Raw genomic sequence first — 22,115 nt, forward strand, 5'->3', positions numbered from 1 at the left:
TACTTGGCAGGAGCAGCAGTAGCTGCTGTCTTCCTGTAACAATTGTAATGCTTCTCATAATGGGTGCGTTTTCCATTTGGCTAAATTAATTAGCCCATCTTTGTCTGTGTTTGATTTATCAGAGTAGCTATTGTGAGAAAACACACATTTTCTTGTGCATTTGTAGTTACTTTTTGCTCAGCTTGGGAATTAATTAACCCATCTTGTGCACTGCAGAAAACTGCTTGTTGTAGAGTGCCCCTGTTTTTGCCTCTCCTTGGACTACCTCCTTCTAGAGTCCCGTAGAATTGGCCATATGCTGGACCTGATGTTACTGGTTTTGGAGCACATAAATGTAAGTGAAAACACTGTCCAGTATTGGTTTGGAATGTCAGGCTGGAGCTCTCCAGGGCTGGGGAGGTGTGTTTGCCCCTACTGCTGCAGGGGCACCCTCTGCCATGTGGAGGGGGCAGATTGTTTGTGATGGGCTGGAGGAGCTGAGCTCATGCTCAGCGTTGTTTTCTGTCAAAGGGACACACCCTGCAATTATTAGATTGATGGAGATGCATTGTGTTAAATTTTGGGGAGAGTTTTCCTCCTACCGTGGGTGCCTTATTGAATTAAAATAAATATTTGCTTAAAATATGAGTACATAAAGATGTTTGTAACTACTGGACATATTCTTGTATCAACAGATAATAAGAAAGTCAGACAGGTTAATTAAAGAGCCAGAGATGTTTCATTTGAGAAGCCTCATATACATAGGCGCCTACTAAATGGCAGAGGCAAACAGGCCTAGGGCGCTGCTGCCTCCCAGATGCGCCGCGCTGATAGCAGGGGAGCAGCCGCGGCTGGCAGCGCCCCTGGCACGGCTCGGCTCTGTCGCGGGACTGCCACCAGGGCCTCGGGGGCTGGAGAGCGGCCAGCTCAGGGAGCTAAATTAAGGAATTGATTTTTCTATTGTTCTCTTCAAGGAGGATCAAAATTCTCTCTCCTGCCTCCCGCATGGGATGCTTCCTTGGACACTATGTGTGAAGCCTTTCAGTAACATGAGCAATATTTCACCCTTGTGTTTTTCTTGGTGAGTTGTTTTATTGCACATGATAGAATCTGGGTAAGCACTGAGAACTAACTTCTGCCTGAACCTGAAAAAGGCCCTGAAGATGTGGTGTTTCTGGTATTGCTGCTATGGCTAGCTCTGTCCAGATTTCTTTAAAATCTGCTGGTATTTCTGGGATTAACTTTGCATTTCCCAGCCAGAAAGGTGGAGTGCAGCACCTGGCTGCCTGGCATGGCAGGTGCTGGAGCACTCCCTCCTTTGCACACACCTCACTAGCTCTTAACAACTCTTCTCCTTTCTGGGCTGCAAATTGTCTTGGAAAAAGAAGAGTCCATATCTTTAACAGATTTGTTTCATTTTAAATATTTTTGCTCACTTACTTAAACAGTCTAAAATTATTGTATGGTTTATTCACTTTAAAACTAACTTGAGATCTAAAATGTCCAGCATGGTGTGTTTCTCTGGCCAGCACACTGACAATGCACCTTTAAACTACTTGGCTTGGAGAGGACCATCAGTAGCAGGACTGATTTTTGTTGTGGAAACCTAGAGCTCAGTATGGGGAAATTCTCCCTCCTTGATGTTGCTGTTCCAAAATATTCTAATTTTCTTCTGATGTTTTCTCGCTCAACCACAGTGTTTATACTTACAGAAGGGAAAAATAGCCAAACATAAAGGTCACTCTAAAGCATTGACCTTGTGAATACCAAAATCTCACTCCAAAGAATTTCAGCTTGTAGGATCGATTTAAAAACCCTCACAAAGTGCTTCAGAATGGAAATGCTTTTTTTTATGTCACACTGAAAGCTGTAGCATTTAGTGGTGGTAAATTTGCACTTCCTAACATGTTATTTCTGCCAGTGTTGATTACTGTTTTGCTGCAGAAGTAACTAACTTTGTAATTTAATCTGTCGTGGTATTGTCAGCCTAAAATTTGATGTGTACATGGTGCATTATGAAAAACTGTACTGCAGAGGCTGCCTCTGGCTCTGCAAGTCCCTGAACTGTAAAGTGTTGGAGGTGGCAGAGTAGCCAGAAAGGTACCACAGCCTGCATGCCTTGGTTTGTCCTGTTCCCAGTGCAGCTACTCCTGGTCACTGCTGGATTCCAGCACCATCCAGAATTACCTAAAAGAGAGTGAAGAAATACATACCTGACTACATAATTATTCTTTATGTTAAATATACTCAGATATATTAGCCAATGCATGTATTAATTTGTAATACCTGAAAAACCTGATCAGGTCTTGATTTTTAATCGAGTTATCAGTCCAGAAGAGTAGCACAGTTCTTCTGGAAATTTTTAAAACAAGTTACTAATGAATCTGACTCATAAAGCAAATGTCTCATGAAATTTGAATGTTTAGAAGAAAAAATGACTGGCAGCTCCTCTTGTAAGTGTGCTAGTTGCAATAAAATATAAAAGTTCAACATCAAAGAGATCACCGCTTAGTCTGTGGCGTATTTGTACATCAAAGAACAAATACAGGACAAAAGGAACTGCACAGAGATACAGTTCATCCTTGCAGACAGGTCCCTGTGGAATGCTATAAAGAGCTGCTTTCATAATGTGGAAATGATCTCTGGCACATCTTCATTTCTGATTTGGGGAGTAGGTAAGAGTAAGAATTAGGAGCAGTGTCTCAGGCTTCGGTCATGCCAGTGCACTCGGTAAGAGCGTCGGAGCTTACGTGATGTCAGCGCTGCAGTTTGTGTCTCACTGTGACTCAGGTGTGTCAGCCTGCCTGACAGATGGGAGCTGTGTCTGCAGCAGTGCCATTTCACTGGGGAGGGTGGGCAAAGGGGGCCTCAGATGCTCTAATGAAAGGGAAAAGTCTGCTTTTTGATTTATTTGTTGTTATGCCAGTGGTCAGCTACTGTGTCATGTTGCTCAGAGAGGTTGTGGAGTCTCCATTCTTGGAGATACTCAATGGGACAGAACCCTGAGCCTTATTTGACCCTGCTTTGAGCAGGGGCTGCGTCAGGTAATCTCCAGAGGTGCCTCCAACACAGACTCTTCCTATGGGCTGTGAGAAAAACTCTTTTGTAGTAAGGTAGCTGTCTACTTAATGTTTTTAATTAAGGTCTTTCTTAGTACAACACACAATTCAGCCAAATATGTAACCAGCTCTGGCACAGGAGAAGTCCTCCACCTGTTTTTTACTGTTTTTCTAAGCTTTTATAATGTGAAAGCTTGATGTATTTCTGCGGATTTGTGCTTTTAGTAGTTTGTTGTGGTTCTGTCATTTGGTGGTGCTTTGTTGTTTTTTCTTATTAATCTTGAATTCCTCCTTAAATTAGAGAGAAAGTTTGTGTATGTCTGCCTTAGACCTAAAGAAAAGTGATCTTGGGTATATAGAGCATGTCCTCTTTCAGGACAAGACAGGTCATGAGAAGTTGGTCAAGGAAATTGTTGGACTCTCATTGACCAATTGGTGAATTGTATTGAAGGTAGTGGAGGCTTTGCTATTAACTTGAATGTATCTGTTTTAATATTAAAGTGATAAGTAGGTCACATCTGTTCTTCAGTTCCAGGCTTTCTACTTAATTTGTATCTCTGTAAGTGGTGACTGCATATGTTATACACAGAAATGTTAATCATAAGATCCAGACTAAATCTGAATTCTCCAAAGTTCAAGTGTGCTTGGATCAACCATTTTAATAGCAGTTCCACCTTTTTAGGAGATAGTATTGTCAGCAGACTCATTTCTTTTACTGCAGAACTAAAAATAGTTACAATCTCGTGGAATCATTAAGAAATACAAAGGGTTTCTGTTAAAAACCCTGGGGAAACCTGATTAGGCAGACTGCTGTATAATTAATTGATGTGCTACTACACTTGGAGAAGTAGTGCATCAGTAAACAGAAGTCAGAATGTAAAAGGCTAAGAAGAACTGCTGGGAATTGTGTTAAGACATCAAGGCTTGAAAATAACAATTTGAGCACCTCAGGAGAGACAAGCATTTGCATTTAGTGGAAGGACAGAACTTTCTCCAGAAGGCCGGGGCAGAGACATCTGTGAAGGAAGGCTCAGGCTTGTGCTTAGCACTTCCTTTGCCAATAAAACACCTTTGCTACTACTGGTCACAGTATTTTATACTACCTTCAAGTTGACATTCAGATAGCTCCCTGGACTATGCTCCTACATTTGTGAAACAGTGTCAGGTAAAGTGTTGTTAGAATCTTCCTTTCATTAATGCTGTGTTTTAAATACATTCATTCTGATAATTAAGTTGTTGCCTAAGATATGACGTGGATCACTGATTTGTGCCATTGTTTGTCTTGTTTGCTTTAAGACTGGAAGTAATTGTCAGCAAGCAGACTGTAATTATCTCTTTGGAAAAAGTCAGGATCCTCTGTAAAGTTACTGCAAAGAGGTGCAGCAGTTGTGTATGTAGAGATCTGGGTGGCTGTGATGACAGCATGAATGAATTATTCTTCCAGAAATGTTTAAAACCAATCCCTACTCCACTGCAGTAGTGTCACCTGGAGAAGGAGTTCCATTCTGGGACAGTACATGTACCATGGCAAGGCCCTGTGGCTGAGGAGGAAGAAGGAGCTATTACCTTGAGCTTTCGACCCCTCAGAAACGGACACTTTTGGGATTTTGAGGAAGACGTTACAGGGACAACCAATTCATGTGTTTCTGTTCAGAGAAAAGTATCATGCAGCTATTTTTAAGGAGGCGCATTTCTGTGTCTGTTGTGTGGCTGATGGGGAGAAATGGGCTGTGCTTGAAGAGCTTCACCAACAAAGTGGCTTCCCTGGATCTTGTGTTACGCTGGAGTCCTGGTGGCACAGGCTGCTCATTCTGCACACAGGGGCACTGGGGAGAGTTGAGGATGCTCAGCATGCTGAAGTCAAGGTTTTTCTTAGGGAATTATAATAATTTGGTTTAAACAGTGACCACTGTTGTCAAGTGAATGTAGTGGCTGTGCAAGTACCATGCTCTGCAGAATGAACTGCAGCCATGTTTGTGCTGTGCTGTGTGAAGAAGGTGGAGCTTTTCTCACTCACTGTGTCAAGTCCTGACCTGTTGTCTGGCACAGACTGTGTTTGGACGAGACAAGAGTTTACATCTTAGAAAGACTAATCAAATGAATTCCATTTATATGCTAAATTGAAGGAAAGTTCACTTTGAAATTATCAAAAAAAAAAAAAAAAAATCCAACAGAAAATGAAACACACCAATAATGAACTTTTTGTGGCTCCGTCCCACCTTCAAAATACCCAGTGTCAGGTTAACAGTATAAGTCACAGAGTGTGTGTATGCTCTTGCCCAGGGACAGTTGCCAGCAGCTCCTAAAATCAAAATCCCAAAATGAAATCCTTCAATATGTTTCTCTTTCCCCTCATTGAATTGAATTGAAAAATTTCTCAGGGAGGTGCCAGCAAAAATAATGTGGGGTTGTGTGGCTTAACTTCTTGTCTTGGGCTGTTGCCGCAGCATTAGCAATTGGGTTAACTGTGCTAAGTTCAAATTTTGTTTTAGCAGGGAGTGGGATCTCTTTATGTGTGAATGAATATCCTGAATGAGCAATGTGCACAGATGTCCAGATTGTCTCTGTGGAGCCTAAAGTTAAAGTTTTAGGAGCATGTCCAAAGCTGGCATAAAGCTGTGTATCTCACATGAGGAGTGCTGCTGTGTGCTGGTGAAGGCATTCATTCTGAACTGGAGTCAGTTTTTGTTAGCCAAGCATTTTTTCATTGGTGGAAGTTTTAGAGTTTCTGAGGACTTTTATCTATTTCTAGTGTAAAGACACCTTAATAATTGAAATTACATAGCACGACTTCAAATGTAATCACCAAATATAATGTGGGAGAAGAATTAATTTAATTATAATTAATTCCAGTTTTCAGAAAATGCTTTCAAAGTTGTCTTAAGCTGGATACCAAAACAGTTATCACTTTGGAAAATGTTCCAAGTCTCCAAACATCTCAGTTAAGTGTCTATTTCACAAAGGACTTCTTTGATCCAGCTATCTAGATTTATCCAAGGAGACAAAACCCAGATTGCTTGCTGCTAATCCAGTGCTTTACAAAGAAGATTTTAATTTTTATTCCCTTTACTTGTTTTTCAAAAATTCCGGCAGATATACAATGGGATGGTTTCTTCCCATAAATAATTAAGCCCATTGTAAGCAATGTCAGTAGAAAGTAGTCCTGAGATTCATTTAGTTTTAAGTACCTACTCGTTTTTTCCTTTTGAAAATAATACCATGTCCCAAGCAATTTGAATGCTCATAAATCACATTAGTTGAAGGGGAGAAATGATTCCAAACTTAGTCTCTTTTAGGCATTTGCACTTCTTCTCAAGGGTGTTTTGTTGTCCCAAAGGCTGTCTAGAGGAAGTGGTTCTTTGGCTGGATTCACAGCAAGTGGCCCCAAGGTTGGTGTAGCAGGTCCTGTTTGTATTTCTCTTCATATCAGTGGAGTTGCACCAAATGTGCAGCTGGTCCCTGTCACCAAATGCAGGCTGAGCTGCCTCTGTGCAATTCCCGGGGAAGAAAACTTCCCTCCTTTCAGCTGGACCAGTAATGCCGTGAGGGCTCTCAGTGAAGATGTGCTTGTTACTGCTACTCAAAATCATATCATTTTCATTATGAGATCAGATACCTGAACAGGCTAATCAGAGGGGATTTAGCATGGCCTGAAAGAATAAAAAACATCCCCATAAAAAAAAAAAGAAGCTGAGTTTAAATATTATGGTGTTTTTCAGGGGAAAGAGCGTGTAGTAACAGAACACAGGAAACCAAAGGACTGTATTCTAAAAGAGACCATATCAGCAGCACTGGGGGAATGAAAATAAGCAGGTATTTGTTTACCTGCCCACTAATGCCATCACAGTAGTTCCAAATACATTGTTCATTGAATTAAAGAAGCCACCCAAATGTTTTAAGACCTTATTTATTAACAGTAACTGGTTTTAATGTCAAGAGAGGGTAAATTAAGTTGGTTACACAATTTACCAGCTGCTGCTAAATGTTGTGGATGTTATTAGTCATTAAGTAACCAACAGTTAGTCTGGCAGTTTATTAAATCTCAGGACATTGGATGCAAGAATCTCTTCATGTTTTCTTTATGAAGTGGAAGAGCACCTCAGAGTAACATTAGCAGTATGCAAATGTGTAAAAATTCTTCCTTCTCTTTGTCCCGATTTCTCTCTTATTGACTGCTTAAAAATATATATATTCGTTTAGGTTTTTTTAATGAAAACATTTTTTTTCCTGTAGTGAATCTACCAGAAAAAGTAAATTGACATGTCATGGAATGGCTTTGTGACTTGCAGGGTGTTTATTTCCTTGTTTTAAGCAGATGCAAAAGGTGTATTTTGGTGCTGTTATATTGTGATGGATGAAAAAACAGCACTGACTTTTATCCAGGAGAGAGGAGCGAGCTGTTTTCTTTCCAGGGCTGTAGATCAATTGATGTCTTACAAAAGTAATATCATGAAAGTTGGGAAGAACTCCTCTTTGATACTCAGGTCTTTCTATTTCAGTTGGTACAGTAATGGGCTTTTGAATTAAAGGTTTGTTAAAGCTTGTATCTATTTCAGAGTATTGACAGCCGAAGCAGACTCATTGAGCCAAAATTTATATGTTTATCCAAGCCTGTTAAAATCAGAATTTATGGTGACTGTACTAATGTGTAAGCTTTAATACCACTTTTATATAGAAGGCTGCTATTTGAACTTTCAGTGAAGTAAATTTCTTTACAATATGCCTTTGAGTTATGGTTTATAACTGGATTCATATAAATAAATGCTTTCAGCTGAATGCTGTTGAACTAATTCCATTTTGAAGTCATTCATTATATTTAGCTCACTGAAAAAAAAGGAGGGGGAAAGTATCAACTAACCCTATATAAAAGTGACAACAGAATTGTTTCATGAAAGAGCTTTGGGCCTCTTAAACTATGAAGAGTGAGTGGTTTGTTGGGTTGGTTGGTGTTTTAATCAAAGAAGTGAACAGAAGCTAGATAATGTATTGCTATATTGCAAAGACATTTCATTTTGAACAGCCATTAATACAGTTAATGCTTTCTGCCTTTATCATGTTAAGGTCTTTGCAATAAAATCTGGCTATGCAGTGGCCCTACTTGTTTGTGCAGGAAAAAAACCTTGCTTCTTCATCGTAAGTCTGTTAGCTCGTGTCAGATTGGTAAATTTTCAAGGTAAATTTCTTCTGATTAAAAAGTGATTTGTTGCAGTCAACTAAAGGTAAGAAAGAAAATTTACAGCTTTAACTTCTTATAGTGTGTGCGTATATATAGTGTGAAACTTAAGATAGAGTGCTAACTAGTCATCAAAAGTGAAATCGAGATGCAACCAAAACAAAAACCAAACCAACATTTTCATGCAGTTTGTGTGAGCCTGCTTATTGTGCTTTATTAATAAGATTTTGTGTTTCCAAGAGTTAGAGGACATAATAGACCTGAGCATTGCTCATTGCAGTTTCCCAAAGGCAGATTAGGAAATAAATAGTGTATCTATATTTTTACTCTGGAGCATGGTACTTATGCCATTTCCATCTTTATCCTTCCGTTTTGACTATCCCCTTCAGGTGGATACAAGAATTTTCCTGCTTGGAATTCACATTGCCCTGGGATCACATAAGGCTGCATGCAGAACTGTCATCTTGCTGAAGTGCTGTGTAATTGCCTGATCCTCTTTCCTTTGCTGTCTAGTTTCTTTTCTTTCATTTCATTACTTTCATTTCTTCTCCTTCATGTTAACGTTCTTCATCTCTAATTCACTTTCTTGTGTTCTTCTTTCACTCTCTTTTGAAAGCAAGCTGCCAGTGCCTTATTTAATCTCTTCATCAGTGTACTGAGGGGTAACAACAGGACTGTGCATTTTAGGCCCTTGTAACCAGCTGGTTCAGATTGGGGTGAAAGAGTGAAAGAGAGCCCTGTGGGACATCTCTGTGCTGCACCCTTCTAACACTGCATTCTTGGTTCTTCAAGAGACCTTGGGTGCTTTAGTAGCCAGCTGGAATAGTTCCAAGAACACCAGAGGGTTGTGACAACTGCAAGAAAGTCTCTCCATCCAGACTTCTAATTGTCTTTCCATCTACCAAAATTCACGTCTGGTCTCTTAAAGCTCTGCTTCCTGCCCACCATCCCCAAAACACTTCTGACTTCATCAGCACCGTGTGGCACTCTGTGCCAGGGGCACCCCTAGATGATCATTGGCACCCTCAGGAAACTTAAATTGTTCTTGTTTGTTTTACTTGAGGATAAACTGATGCTCTCAGATTTGCTGTGTTGGAGGAAAGAGGTGTGGAATTACCCTGCTGAGCTGCTGCAGTATCTGAAGCATTTAATTGTTCATCATGAGCTCCCTAAACATATGGAAACTGTTCTGGTTACCAGAGTGATTAACCAGAAATCAACCACAAACTCGATTTTAGGAAAGTCTCCATGAAAGCTCTGTCATGCTTGTAGACTCCCAGTAAATTTGAGTTTATTAAAATGAACTAGCATGAAGCAAGGAAGCTGTCTGGACTTTCTCTTAAGTCCTTTTACAAAACACGGCAGACATCACTTAAATCACATACGAGGTACACAGAACCAGAATTACTGTGGAGTGAGTTGGTCAGCAGTTTTGGAACAGTAGGAAGCAAGGAAAATGCAAAAGGTGATACAATTTTGTAACTTCCACTAAAGATTGTTGGAATGGGACCCTCTTTTTGTCTGCATTTTTTACATATAATATTTTATGCATGAGGTCCTCCAAAACTGTGGTTCCTCAGCTCTGTTCCAAGCAACAGTGGTGAACAAGCTTCTCCCGCTGTCCTTGCTACTAACTTCCCAGTGCTGGCATGTTTGCTAACACTGATAGCCAGGAGACTTTATTTATGGTGTATCAGGTAGGTTAGAACAGTGATCTCAAAAGTCATGCACCCCTGTCATTAAAAAATAAAATCACTACATTTAAGAAAGTCCAGTAGATCAAATGATTTCTCATTCATTCACTGCAGTTTCTTGACAAACTACTGACTTATGATAAGATATATTTTCCACTTGTCCATAAGAAACAAAATTCATATTGGAAAATGCTTTTCTTTTTAATTTGTACAGTTCATAGTGTGTTTCCATGTTCTGCCCCACTCCTTTGATTTTGTCCAGCTCTGGCTTTTGGAAACAGATGGATATAGCTGATTCTCAGCTATTGTTTGAAAATATTCCTGGTGGTTTTAATCATGGATATAGCTTGTATAAATCTATTTATATAGTGATTGTATGCATCTAACGTGCAGCTTATCTGGTTTTTCAAACAAGGGAATCTCCAGACTCAATTCAGAAACTACCTGTGGGTAATAGCAGGGAAAGCCCGTTCTGCAAAATCATCATTCCTCTGCATTTTCTTTGTTTCTGTCTTTCTAGAAGACCTTCACGTAGAGCTTTGCCATGGACTATTTGAGTTAACTGCTTCAGTTGAATGTGGTGATTATGGAATGCTTCTTTCTGTTCTGTTTGAAACCTGAAAGTACCCCAAATAAACTAAAACCCAAATAGAACCACTAAAAAATATTAGTCAAAAATCTTACAGCTTTCTGTGTCTCTGTGTATTCTTACTTCTTTCTTGTTTTGTGCTTTTTTTTTTTTATTCAATACTCAAGAGTTGGCAGTGCTGTGAAGTAGAACAGTAAAACATAAATATTAATTGTGGTAGAAATATTGTCTAGAATCTCATTCTTGTTTTACTTGAAAATAATACTCAATTGTCTTGGCTGTGCTGGAACAAAGACAAGACCTAAGGGATGTGCATTTATTTGGCTGCAACTTTATTAACACATTTGGGAGCAGTGCCTGGCAATAAATCACACCGAGTGAGTCACTGCCTATTCCTTGATCGTTCCCACCTCTATGGAGAGCTGCTGCCAGCCCAGGCTGCCTCCCCAGACTGCAGGGCCACCACAGTTTGTGTGTTGGGGTGAGGGGAGGGTCCTTCTCCCAGCACCACAGGGTCAGAGCCATAGCTACTTTTTCCCAGCTTTTTCAGGGAGCCATTGCTGGCCTGGCTTGGCTTTTTTCCCCTCTCTGGCAAGGTGAAAAACCGTGGGAATGTATCTTAAGACATTCCCTAGGAGTGGCAAGGCCTGTGCCTTCCCACTGCTCTTCCTGAGCAACACCTAATTTGGGAGGATCTCTGGCATAGACAGGGCCTGGTAATCCTGTGTTTGTGTGGGCTCAAACTGCTCTCTTCAGTTTGGGGAAGACTTTAAATTTTAGGGGCAGAGATGAAAATTGCAGCCCAGTTGATAGTGCATGTTTTTAAACCCCTCTCACTCAGGCAGCACACACCTAAGAGGTATGTCTGCCCTGGTACTTTGGGTCATGGATAGTTTCTGTCTGGCTCTTTCCTGCTGCCTCCACTTGTAATGTAGAAATATGTTGGTCAAAAAAATCCTATCATTAAGCTCAGTGAGACTAGTGAAAAATAGCTGAATGAATTTAAAAATTGGTATTATTGCCTCACTGGGGGCAATTCAGAGCTTCTAAATTCTACTTTGGTGCCCTACTAGTGAATATTTCCAACGTGGATGTTTTAATTTAGTTGAATTTAGCAGTGGCAAATCTAGTTTGTCAGGGCAAGGAGTACTTCTCCCTTCCATATTATAAAACAGTGATTCCAAAAAGTTGAAAGTTGCAAAATTGTAATGTGTGTATTTCTTCTGGTAGCCTTTCTGTTCTTTTCTGTGTAAAGATGACAAACTGCCCTTGATGGGACTGAGGTACGGGCAGGCTGGAACTCCCCTGGAGCTGGCCACCTTCCAGCTGTAGGACTGTGGGAAGCCAAAAGGGAAGCCCTGGTCAAGTTTCAGCTCCGAGTTGTCATTCTGGGCCAGAAGTGTGAAGGAACAGACAGGCTCTCCCCCCTTATGTAATAATGCACAACATGGAGTCGAGTCTGTGTTTTAGAAAAGTGGTGGTGTTGATTAGTCAGTTGGTCATGAAATCATAGGCAATTTATTTTTAAATAAACTTAATGACAATATTTGTGCATGCTGATTTTGAATGTCATTCATGTTGCAACAGAGCTTTTGATGGATTAATTACATCATTTATATGCAAACACCAGACAAAGATGAAGTTCACCTGAGTTTTGACTGAGAAACTAAAAAAATTCGTTTGTTATCTGTGTTCTGAGGATTGTCATCAACTGGTCTTACTGCTTAGGTACTTGCCTTACAGAGAGATGGTCAGGTGGAAACGAAGCAAGTGAATTCACTGGCACACAGCAACAGTGACAAATCATTTTCCAGTCATGGATTATGGTCTTAAAATCAAGGCAGTAATTGTTATTTAGTTCCCGTAATCAGTAAGCTTGTATGTTTCAAAGAAAACCAGCAGTATTTGCTGTGTGGGCTAGGTGATAACTCATGATACAAGTTTAGCTGTTTTTTGAAAGTATATTTCAGCTCCTACTTTAGCTCCTGAAAACTGTAATTGCAGACTTAGTAAAAACTTTCTCCTGTTTGTCTTTCAATATTGACTGTTTGAATTAAGGTGTTTTTTTTTAAATGACCTGATTTTAAAGGTCTTAGACTTCTAGGTTGAGTAAATTGCGTGATAGTGAAGGCTGTAAATCTGTCAAGTTATATGCTGTACCATTTGAAGAAAAGGAAGGAAACAGCTAACAATTTGTGGTTTAGTCCTTCTCACTTTACCCTGTTTAGTCAGTGTAGGCAGAACAAGCACTTGGTCCTCTTTCTAGTCCGTTTCTGGTCATTTTAGGATGAAAACTGTATTTAATTTGTTTTGTGCTTAGATACTGTACTGGTTTATGAATACTAGAAAATAAAGTTATTTGTGGACTTGTTCTAAGCACAGGCAAGGCACTTAACACTGTATAAACAGAAAATACATTATCTGCCCTGTTGAGCTTATATCTGGAAATGCAGGATAATCAACATGGCATTTGTAGAACTGTCTTTGCATTCTCAGAAACTTGTAAATGTATATTTGTGAGAAATAGAGCTTCCACCATTGAAGTCTTTGTTCCAAATGTAAATGTTTTCTAAATGTTTCAGAATTTCTCCAGTGAAAGTTTGTCAAGATGGCACATACAAATTGTGCTGAAAAGTGATGGTGGCATTTCATTCCAGGTACAACTAAATGTAGGAGATGCCCTACATTGTATGAAATCCTTATGCTGTGTTACTAAGAAGTACACAGTCTTAAAAAACCCACTTTGTGGAATTCAGCAAACTTGGTTTCTGGAATTGTATGCAGATTGTATCATCACTTCTGGAATGTGTTTTTTCCCTGGGCCAGGGCTGCCAGACAGAGCTCTCTGACAATCTCTTTATCTGTAGGGTTGTCTATAATGTTAATTAGTGAACTCTTTGAAAAACCGGCTTCCATGAATTAATTTATGCATAAAACATCACTGAGGGATGTGTTTTACCTGTTTCACAAGTAGGGGACTGAAGCATAGCTTAAGGGACGTGGCTTGGGCCACACAAGAAGCCTGTGTCATAGCCAGGAATCAAGAGATTCACATTTCATTGCCTAACCACACAAATTTAGAAAATAAATAGTTGAAGAAAAGCAGATACAACACTGAGGATTTGAGTCTTGAGTACAATTTACAGGGTGCTTAACTCTCTGCCCATACAAGCAGTAGGATCTGCTTTGGGAGGCCAATAATGCTTTTGCATCCACACAGTTGTAAAATGGGCTGGGATGGAAGGCACCTTGAAAACCAGCTCACTCCAACCCTCTGCCATGGGCAGGGACCCCTTCCACTGTCCCAGGTTGCTCAGAGCCCCGTCCAGCCTGGCCTGGAACGCTTCCAGGGATGGGGCAGCCAGAGCTGCTCTAGGCAACCTGTGCCAGGGCCTCACCACCCTCCCAGGGAACAATTTCTTCCAAATACCAGACCTAACCTTCCTCTTTCAGTTTGAAGCCATTCCCCCTTGTGCTATCACCTCATGCTCCATCCAAAGTCCCTCTCCAGTCACCCCTTTAGGCACTGGAAGGAGCTCTAAGGTCTCCCTGGAGCCTTCTCTTGTCCAGGCTGAACAGGCCCAGCTCTCCCAGTCTGTCTCCATAGCAGAGCTGCTCAGCCCTCTCAGCATCTCTGTGGCCTCCTGGCCTTGCTCCATCCAGCAGATCTAGGTCCTTAACTCCAGAGGCTCCAGGCTGGACTGCTGTGCACAGCTTAGTGTCACTGGCAAACTCGCTGAGGGTGCACTCAGTCCCACCCTGTATGTGTCCAACAAAATTCCTCTTGGTTTGAGTGCAAGGAACCAAGGCTGGCTGCAGACGTTGTAGTCTGCCTTGTGTTTTGGTAGTGCTGGATTTTCACTTTCTACTGGTGCTTTTTTTTAACTCACTGGTACAGCTTCATAGTAATTATTTATGGCTAATGCCCTCACCCAAAGGACTAAGGAAACAGAATTTGCGTGTTAACCCTTTCCAGGGATTTTTAGAATATCAGCCCAATGCCTCAAAATCTTAAGGCAGGAGCAAAAATCCTGAGGCTGGTATTTCAATTTAGAGCTGTCTTTGGGAATTCTTGTTTTCCTTAGGTTGGTGTTTGTTTTTGAATATGTGCTTCTAATCTAGCAAGGACATAATGAGCTCTTGAGACATAATAAGCTCAGTAAGACTTGAAACACTGTTTACCACTTGAAGTATTTACATGGCTTCTATTCCTATTCATGTATCTAAGCACAATATGGTATTTAATAGATCCTCACAGATAGGAAGCCTCTAATCCTAATGTTCTCCAGGTATGAACTGAATTACAGAAAGGATGTGCCCAGCTTTGTGAAGCTGTTCAGTCATTTAACTCGTGGTGTGTTCAACAAGTCCTGCACATTTTACAGGAGTTCAGTGTGTGCCCAACTCTGGGATAGTTCTGTGGCTCACACACACAATCCTTGTTAAAGCACAGGGTCTTGGAGTCACATCTTTGCAATCCTGTAGTAGCAATCCTGAGCTAGCCTGATAGGAAGAAATGTTTCCCATTTACTTCTGAAGGAATTCAGGAAAATTCAAGCTAGAAGGAAAGGACATGTTGAAACTGTGAGGAAAACAAGCTATTGGAGCAACTTACTTTAGAATCAGGATGTGTTTTCTATCACTTGATGGCTCTGTGTGCATAATTATGGCACTTAAAAAAGAAGTGCCTTCTAGTATATCTGGTCTGTACAAAACCTGCTGAGTGAAATTCCATCATCTCTATCACACAAAAGGTGAATTTGATCATAATGTTATCTACCACCCTCATGTTTCTGTTTATGTAAATTTTCCTTGAACTGATTCCATCATGCTGATGCTGGAAGCAATGTGTTCACAAAATTTCTTTCAGTCCTAATCCTATGATGTTTTGTATCATCTTCTTGTCAGAAATTTTGGAATTGGGAATATGAGGAAGGAGAATGGGATACAGTGTATCCCTAAATATTATACAGCTATATTAATACACTGGCACAGTGCAATTATTTTTGCACATAGGGAAGACGCCTCCCTGTAAATTCTTTGTGACATAAGGTTTCTGACTAAAATTAGGTCATGGCTATTTAATTGTTTAGGTGTCCACCCACGAGGGATCTACACAGAGCTCTTTCAATTCCTTGCAATCAAGTAAGTAGCAGTTACTCTCATTTATCCTCTAAGGAAATAGTCCACCAAAAATAATATGTTGATTCCTTAGTCCCTCCCTGTCACTAATCACTCAGCTCTTGTAGCTACGGACTGACTTGGCCTTCAGCACCGGAGTGTCCAAGTGCCTCAGTCATTAATTTTCAACTTACGACACTTGGATGATGTAAGAAAGCTTTGTCCTCATTTCACAGCTGAGGGAGGAATTGACACACCAAATAAGTGACTTGCTTAAAGATTCACATCAATACTGGCCATAGAAACCAATGACTTATTCATAGACTATTCTGTTTCTTGGAAAACCAACCCTGTGTTCCTTGTCCTTCTGCCTGCTACCCCAGATCTCCTCAGACCAATTTAGCAGGCCAAGGGTTTAGGCCTGTGTGTATTTTAGCCTCCCATAAGCTGGCATTGCCAAACAAATGCACCCCTCCCTTGTGTGAGCACAAGCAGCATCTCTGCTGTCACGTGGGGAATTAAGTCAGGAAACTAATTCAGGTTAAAGTTAATCCCCCAAGAACAGTTTTCAACCTGAGTGTTCCTCATTTGGCTCTGGCAGTGCAACTGCAGAAGGGGCACTGAAGGGGGCAGAGGGAGGGGAGGCTCTGCCAGTGACTGGGAGGTGCTGGCTAAAATGCTTGTGGACTTAGTGGGGTCAAGTTCATGAAAAGCTCAACCAAAATAAGTTCCAGTTCCTTCTTTCTCTGGAGTACACATCACGTGCTTTGAGTTTTCCCCATGTTTGCAGAGCCCACCCAAAGCACAGTTGCAAACTGTGTCCAGAACAGAGACGAGGTTTTTGGATCAGTCTTTACTCTGGGGACATTTTACATCTTCCCTGCATGGCAAGTTTTTTGTGTGTGGCTACTATCATTAAAAATGCTTGATTCTGTATAACCTTTTCCTGCTTGAAGTTAAACTATTTCTGAGTAGTTGCAAATGCAACCAGGGAAGAAGCACAGTTGCCAGGAAAAGTACATTTGTAAAGGGAATAAAGTGTTGTAAGTGTGAAGCTGGATGCCTCATCTCACCCTGCACCACGCTGACCTACGTGAGCCCACATTCCTTTACCTTTCTGCCCTGAGTGGTTCCATAGAAAAGACCAACTGGAATTATGGGCGTGATTTTGGTCTTCAGGTGGAGCCTGTCTGCCATGACTTTCACATGAGTCAGACACATGGGGAAAATCCTCCTATTTTGATGATCCCTCTCTCAAAAGAGGTGTTCAGAGGATTTCCCAATTGCTGTGCTGAGGTGTACATCCAGCTTTGAAAACAAAATACCAAATGCTGCTGCTTCATTTGAAGGACTGCAGTGTAGGAGAATGTGTAACTGTGGAATGATGCCCTCCTCCTGACTGCATCAGAAGTCCACAAAAATTTGTGCAGGGCCCTTGGCATGCTAATAACTTGATTGTTGATGACTAAGGCAGGAAGAAGGGTGCCAATGACACCTAAAAGGATACTGAAAGGAATCTTCGTATTTTTAAAAAATGGCTGCAGAAGAGAAAGCATCTTTTAATGACTGCTGTTAATATCTTTAATGTATCTTTAACCTTTTCACTTGAACTGCCCCATGACCCCTGAAAATCTTTCTTGCCATGTTTGTTGCTAAACCCTATTCCCCAGCTTTCATGCCTTTTTGTTTTGCGGTTGGAGTGTGAGTCCTGGCTGAAGAGAGTGAGAGGATGTTGCAGATGGTCCTCTGCCATAAACTGCTGCTGTCCTCTGGCCTTTGTCAGCCACAGCCCCTGTTCCAACCCGGCCACCTCAGAAGCCTCAAAAGAAACGTGTCTGGGATTTTATTTGGGTTTTCATTTGTTTTTTTTTTTTTGTTCAGGCCTTGTTCAAATGTTCAGGATTGGGGCAAAATCTGTTCGATTTTCCTCCTCAACTGAACACAGATCGTAACATTTAGAGCACAGCCACTTTGTGTAGCAGGAACCTAACAAGAACCAGATTTTAACATAATCACTAGTTCCTTTGAAGGAGGCAGTGTTAGGAATTATGATCTAGACTAGACATTGGTAAGAACTTAACAAATAATTATAGGCTTCCTAAAGGAGTATAGTATGAGTAATTGCAGGTTTAAAAATGTTATTATGAGGAGTAGTTTATACCGAAACTTCATCCTGCTCTTTGAAACCAGAATCTGTAACTCTCATCGTGCCACAGCAAATGCTTGCCCTTCTCCACAGAAGAATGTAGACTTGCCTTATTGTACAGCAAATGTTCTGTGGTACATTATTTAAATTAGTATATAATAGAAACCTAATTGCCCACTTGGGCCCACAGCTTTAGCTGGTGGAGATCAATGTGCTTCCACTGAAGTCAGTGTAGCAATGTTGATTTTCACCCTTGAGGATCTGGCTCAGCAGCTTGTTTCTATTCCAGGCATTGTTAAAGGAGATAGTGTGTTTAGAATACTAAACCATGGCATTGTCAGAGATAGTCAACTCAATTTGTGTGCAAGTGAAGAGAAATAAAGCAGTAAAACCATTATTTTTATCTGAGGATTTCAATTTACATTGTCAGTTATTCATATTGACTGATCTGCTACAACAGGGAAATCATGAGCGTGGGGTCATCTTGTTGTGGTTTTAATTTCCTATGTCTGTAGTTATCTAATCCTCTCAGTGTGAGCAAGCATGATTAGTATTTATTCCTATTCTGTGTGCCAGTGCCCTGGGCCAGGTTCTGTGCTAAATCCAAAGTGACTCTCCTACTTAATTGGCATTAACTGCAGTAATATAAATAAAAACTTGTATTTTCTGTGTGAAGCACTCACAACTCCTGAAACAGATTTCTCCCCCCATGTTTAGGCTTGTGATAAATCTGTATTTTTTACTCAGTTTGGAACTTCTTCTAGCAATGTCTTCCAAATAATACTTAGGGAATCATGGATTTGGAAAGACTTTGGCTGCTTGTTAAGCACTGAGGCACTACTAGGAGCATTGCTACAGCTGTATCCCTGGTTAAGAAATTGCTACAGTAAGAACAACACCTGTCTCTCTCTGGAGAGTCAAGTACCAAAGCGGACAATAATTCTTCACTTTGTCAAATGGTTTTTGCAATCATTTGGAATGCTTGCTTAAAGAAGCTTATTTTATTTCATGAATGCTCCATTGAGGAATAGGGAAACTTTAGGGCTGAGCTGAGCCAACAGTTCTTTGTGGAGTTCGTTTCCTCTCCTTTCACTTCTATTATTCTCAGAAGACCTCTGGCTGCGCCCCCACTTACCTCTGCTTCCATTTGTCCCCTGGGAGCTTTGGCTAATCAAAGTTATGCTGCAAGTACTCTTCAGAGAGTAGGATGGGGGGAGTTCTGCTTAAATGGTTTGGGTCTTTATCAAGGACAGTACAGTAACTGACTGTGTGAGCCTTTTGAAATAGAACAGTGTTAAAACTTCAGCAAAATTTGGAGTTGCCTGGTGTTCATTGTTGTCTGTTTTCTGCTCTGTGCAGAACACAAGCATAGGAAGAGACATCAGCAGGAATGATGGGTAAAGACTGTCTTGAAAGTGTTGGGAGGTTGTGTTCATCACTTGTTAAGTTATTGTATGGCTTCATTCAGCTCTGGTTACAAGGTTTTCTTGTCCTGACAAAGATGAAGCTTAGCTGATGAACGTGTTTGGATTCTCTTTGGATGAAATGGTTGCAGTAATACAGGTGTTCTTTCTATTATTTTCTTCAAACTTTTATCAAGCCTCCTTTTTTGGGAGGGGAACACAAATTGACATTCACTAATTGCTAGCTTCTACCTTTTTGAGTGATTTGGCCTTCAGAATATAGTATTAGCCATGTGAAGCAAATTGGATTTTTCATTTTAATCTGTCACACATAACACATAGCATCACTTGAATCAACAATCTTACTCGGTGTTCTCCTGTTCATACTTGTATTTTGCCTGGTTCTGTGGGTCATAGGATTGTGTTCTCCTTATTGAACTGTCAGACTTGTTTGAAAAGGTGTCAGTGTTTCCTGTTAGGGGACTTTTTTTTGGTGGCCATTTTGCAGTTTTGTGAATTTTATAAGAAAAAGTGCTATGGCATTCATATAGGTGTTGGTGGTAAGTTCCATCAACCTTCTTTGTTTTCAGTAGTGAGTTTCCTAGTTTTTTTGTGGGCCTTTTTTTCCCTTGGAAAACATGTCATGCATGTGACCAGAGACTTATATAACACAAGATGTCTTGTGTTGAGGTAAGGAAACCACCTTCGAGGCAGATATCTGAGACCAGCGTTGTGTTATCTCCATTGCAGAGATAACAGACATTAAAATTCTGGAGTCTGGTGGCCAAATGGCACAGCACCAAACAGGATAGATTTTCTTTTCCTCGAGTGGTAAATAGTGTTAGATAATTCATGATGCAAACTGCTGTTATTTCTAGAGTATGTGAGCCTCTGATGGCAGAGCAGATTTTCTTACCTCTCTAGGTTAGATGAAAAGCTGAGCGAACTTTGAGAAGTGCAGAACGTGGCGGTGGCTGTGCTGCAGGAGATCAGCTGATATTTCTTAGCTGGTATCGCTTTACTCCCCAGTGTGGTCGGAGTGGTACAGCTCTTACGTGCTCTGCTTTTTGCCTTTTTCTGAGGAAGAAGCGGGATTGCAAAGATAATGTGAGAAGGCAGTGGAGCATTCATGGCAATAATTTCTAAGAGCTGGAGATAAATAAGCAGGCAAAGTTGGCGACTTATCTGGGCAGAGGTATTAGCATTTTGAATACCCTCTGCACAGATGCAGTTTTCACTTAATTGCCTTCACACTAGAAAAGCACTTTGTAGCTGCGAAGAAAACTTCTGCATGTAGTCCACAGCGGTTCTCTTGGGCTGTAGCAGACACTCGGGCTGCTCTGCTCCTGGTGTGGGCTGAGGGAAGGGCCAGAGCAGGTGTGTGTTCTGCCCCTCACACGCTCGGTTGCGCTGCCCAGCGCTGGCCCTTGGGTCTCGGTGTGGCCCTGGCGGGCGGAGCGAGGCCTTGTTCGGCGGGGCTGATAGCGCCAGGCCCAGGCGCTGCCCTCAGCCTGAGGTCTCAGCAGCTGGTCCTGGGTCTGTCGGCCATTCCCACCCTGTGTGAGAGCTGGGCCGGCCTCTGCGTCCCCTCCCGTGGGGCTGGAAGGCAGCAGAGTTCGGCAGGGGGGCTGTGCCACGAGCGGGGCTGCCGTGGACGCTCCCCGGAGAGGCAGCGAGCTGCTCTCCTCAGGCACAGCCCCTTCTCCCCAGCCCCTTCTCTGCCGAGACGAGGGACAAGTGCGGCAACCCGGAGAAGACAGTTCGCTCATTTTGTTTCTAACCTGTCAGAAATAAAGAAGGTCGTTTTGGATTTTAAAGGAGTTCTGTGGGAAAGCAGTTGTGTGTGGTGATTAGGGAGGCTGCAGTCAGAGCTGTCCGTGCCGTGCTTTGCAGAGAGCAGGATGGTCTCTGGCAGATTCTGTGTTAACCCAGAATTCTCACCCAGAATTCTCTGTGTCACCCAGAATTCTTGGTCTCTAACCGACCAAGTTGGGTGTTTGGTGCCTGAGCACCTTCGTGTGCTCACCCTGATTTGCCGAACATTGTCAGAGTTTGCACGGACAACGTCAGCAACACCCTCAATTCAATGGGGTCTTTTTCTGTGGAATAGTTACTTAGTTTGCTTGTAGTCCTTATTTTAAATTTTTTCTATCTAAGCATGTTAAAGTTTTTTTGGTATTCTTAAAGAGAGATTTGGCTTAGAGCAAAATTAGTAAGGGGAAAAGAATTAGGAAATCAAACCCTTCCTTTTCCTTTTTGAACCTCTCGGTTTTCCAGCCTCAAATAAGTACGTGAAAGGGGTTTAACAACTTTAAATTGGATTTTGGAATGTCAGATGACTCTAATAGCCTTTGTACACAAATAACAACAGAAGAGCTGATTATTGTTTCTGGGCTCTGAGATGCACTTATGTAATCATTAATCTTGGCACTTCTTTATCTGCAGCAGATTAGGAGGCCACTGTCATTTTGAAGACTGCCATTAAGTAGACTTTGTTAGTGTTTAAATATGTGAAGCTTAACTTTAAGCTCCCTTAATGTATGCAGTGGAGGTATTCTGTGCCTTGAATAGAGCTGTTGGAGTAAGTTTCAGTCACATATCTGCTGCCAGAGTCTGACCTCAGACGTGGGTTTATGTATGGTGTTTGTTAATCAGCCTCTGAAGACACTTTGAAAGCTTTTTAAACGTAAAGCATTAATATATCTGTTTGAAACAGCAAGCCAACTTGCTTTATCTACTACCTTTCAGTTGGTTTAATCATCAAGAGGCAGGAAATTAAACTCTATGAAATGAGAAGGCAGAAAGGGTTTTAATGAAGGTCGTAGCACCTAATCTGATTGTGGCAAAGGAAGAGCTTTTGCTAGACTTCTTCTTTCCACAAGCTTGTAATTTTCTAAAACGTTTTTGTGGGCAGCTGCATTTTTTTCTTTCATGATCCTTGTCATGAAATG

General features: G+C 41.3%; 1 protein-coding gene and 1 long non-coding RNA gene across 7 annotated transcripts in view; one reads left to right on the forward strand and one right to left on the reverse strand.

Moving 5' to 3' along the window:
- The window catches only part of LOC128813635 (nuclear receptor ROR-alpha), a 249,576-nt gene that overhangs the window by 185,941 nt on the left and 41,520 nt on the right, over window positions 1–22,115 (forward strand). The window lies entirely within an intron of this gene.
- On the reverse strand, window positions 1,430–21,165 carry LOC128813636 (uncharacterized). Of its 3 annotated transcripts, none has more exons than XR_008439112.1 (3): window positions 20,946–21,115; window positions 20,081–20,241; window positions 1,430–2,166 (listed from the first exon to the last, which is right to left on the reverse strand). It is a non-coding gene; the product is annotated as an uncharacterized LOC128813636 (long non-coding RNA). The 3 variants fall into 3 exon arrangements; XR_008439113.1 differs by lacking the exon at window positions 1,430–2,166 and adding an exon at window positions 11,683–11,828; XR_008439111.1 differs by lacking the exon at window positions 1,430–2,166 and having other exon boundaries at window positions 18,748–20,241; window positions 20,946–21,165.

The sequence above is a fragment of the Vidua macroura genome, chromosome 12 (assembly GCF_024509145.1).
Source record: "Vidua macroura isolate BioBank_ID:100142 chromosome 12, ASM2450914v1, whole genome shotgun sequence".
Taxonomy (NCBI): Eukaryota; Metazoa; Chordata; class Aves; order Passeriformes; family Viduidae; genus Vidua; species Vidua macroura.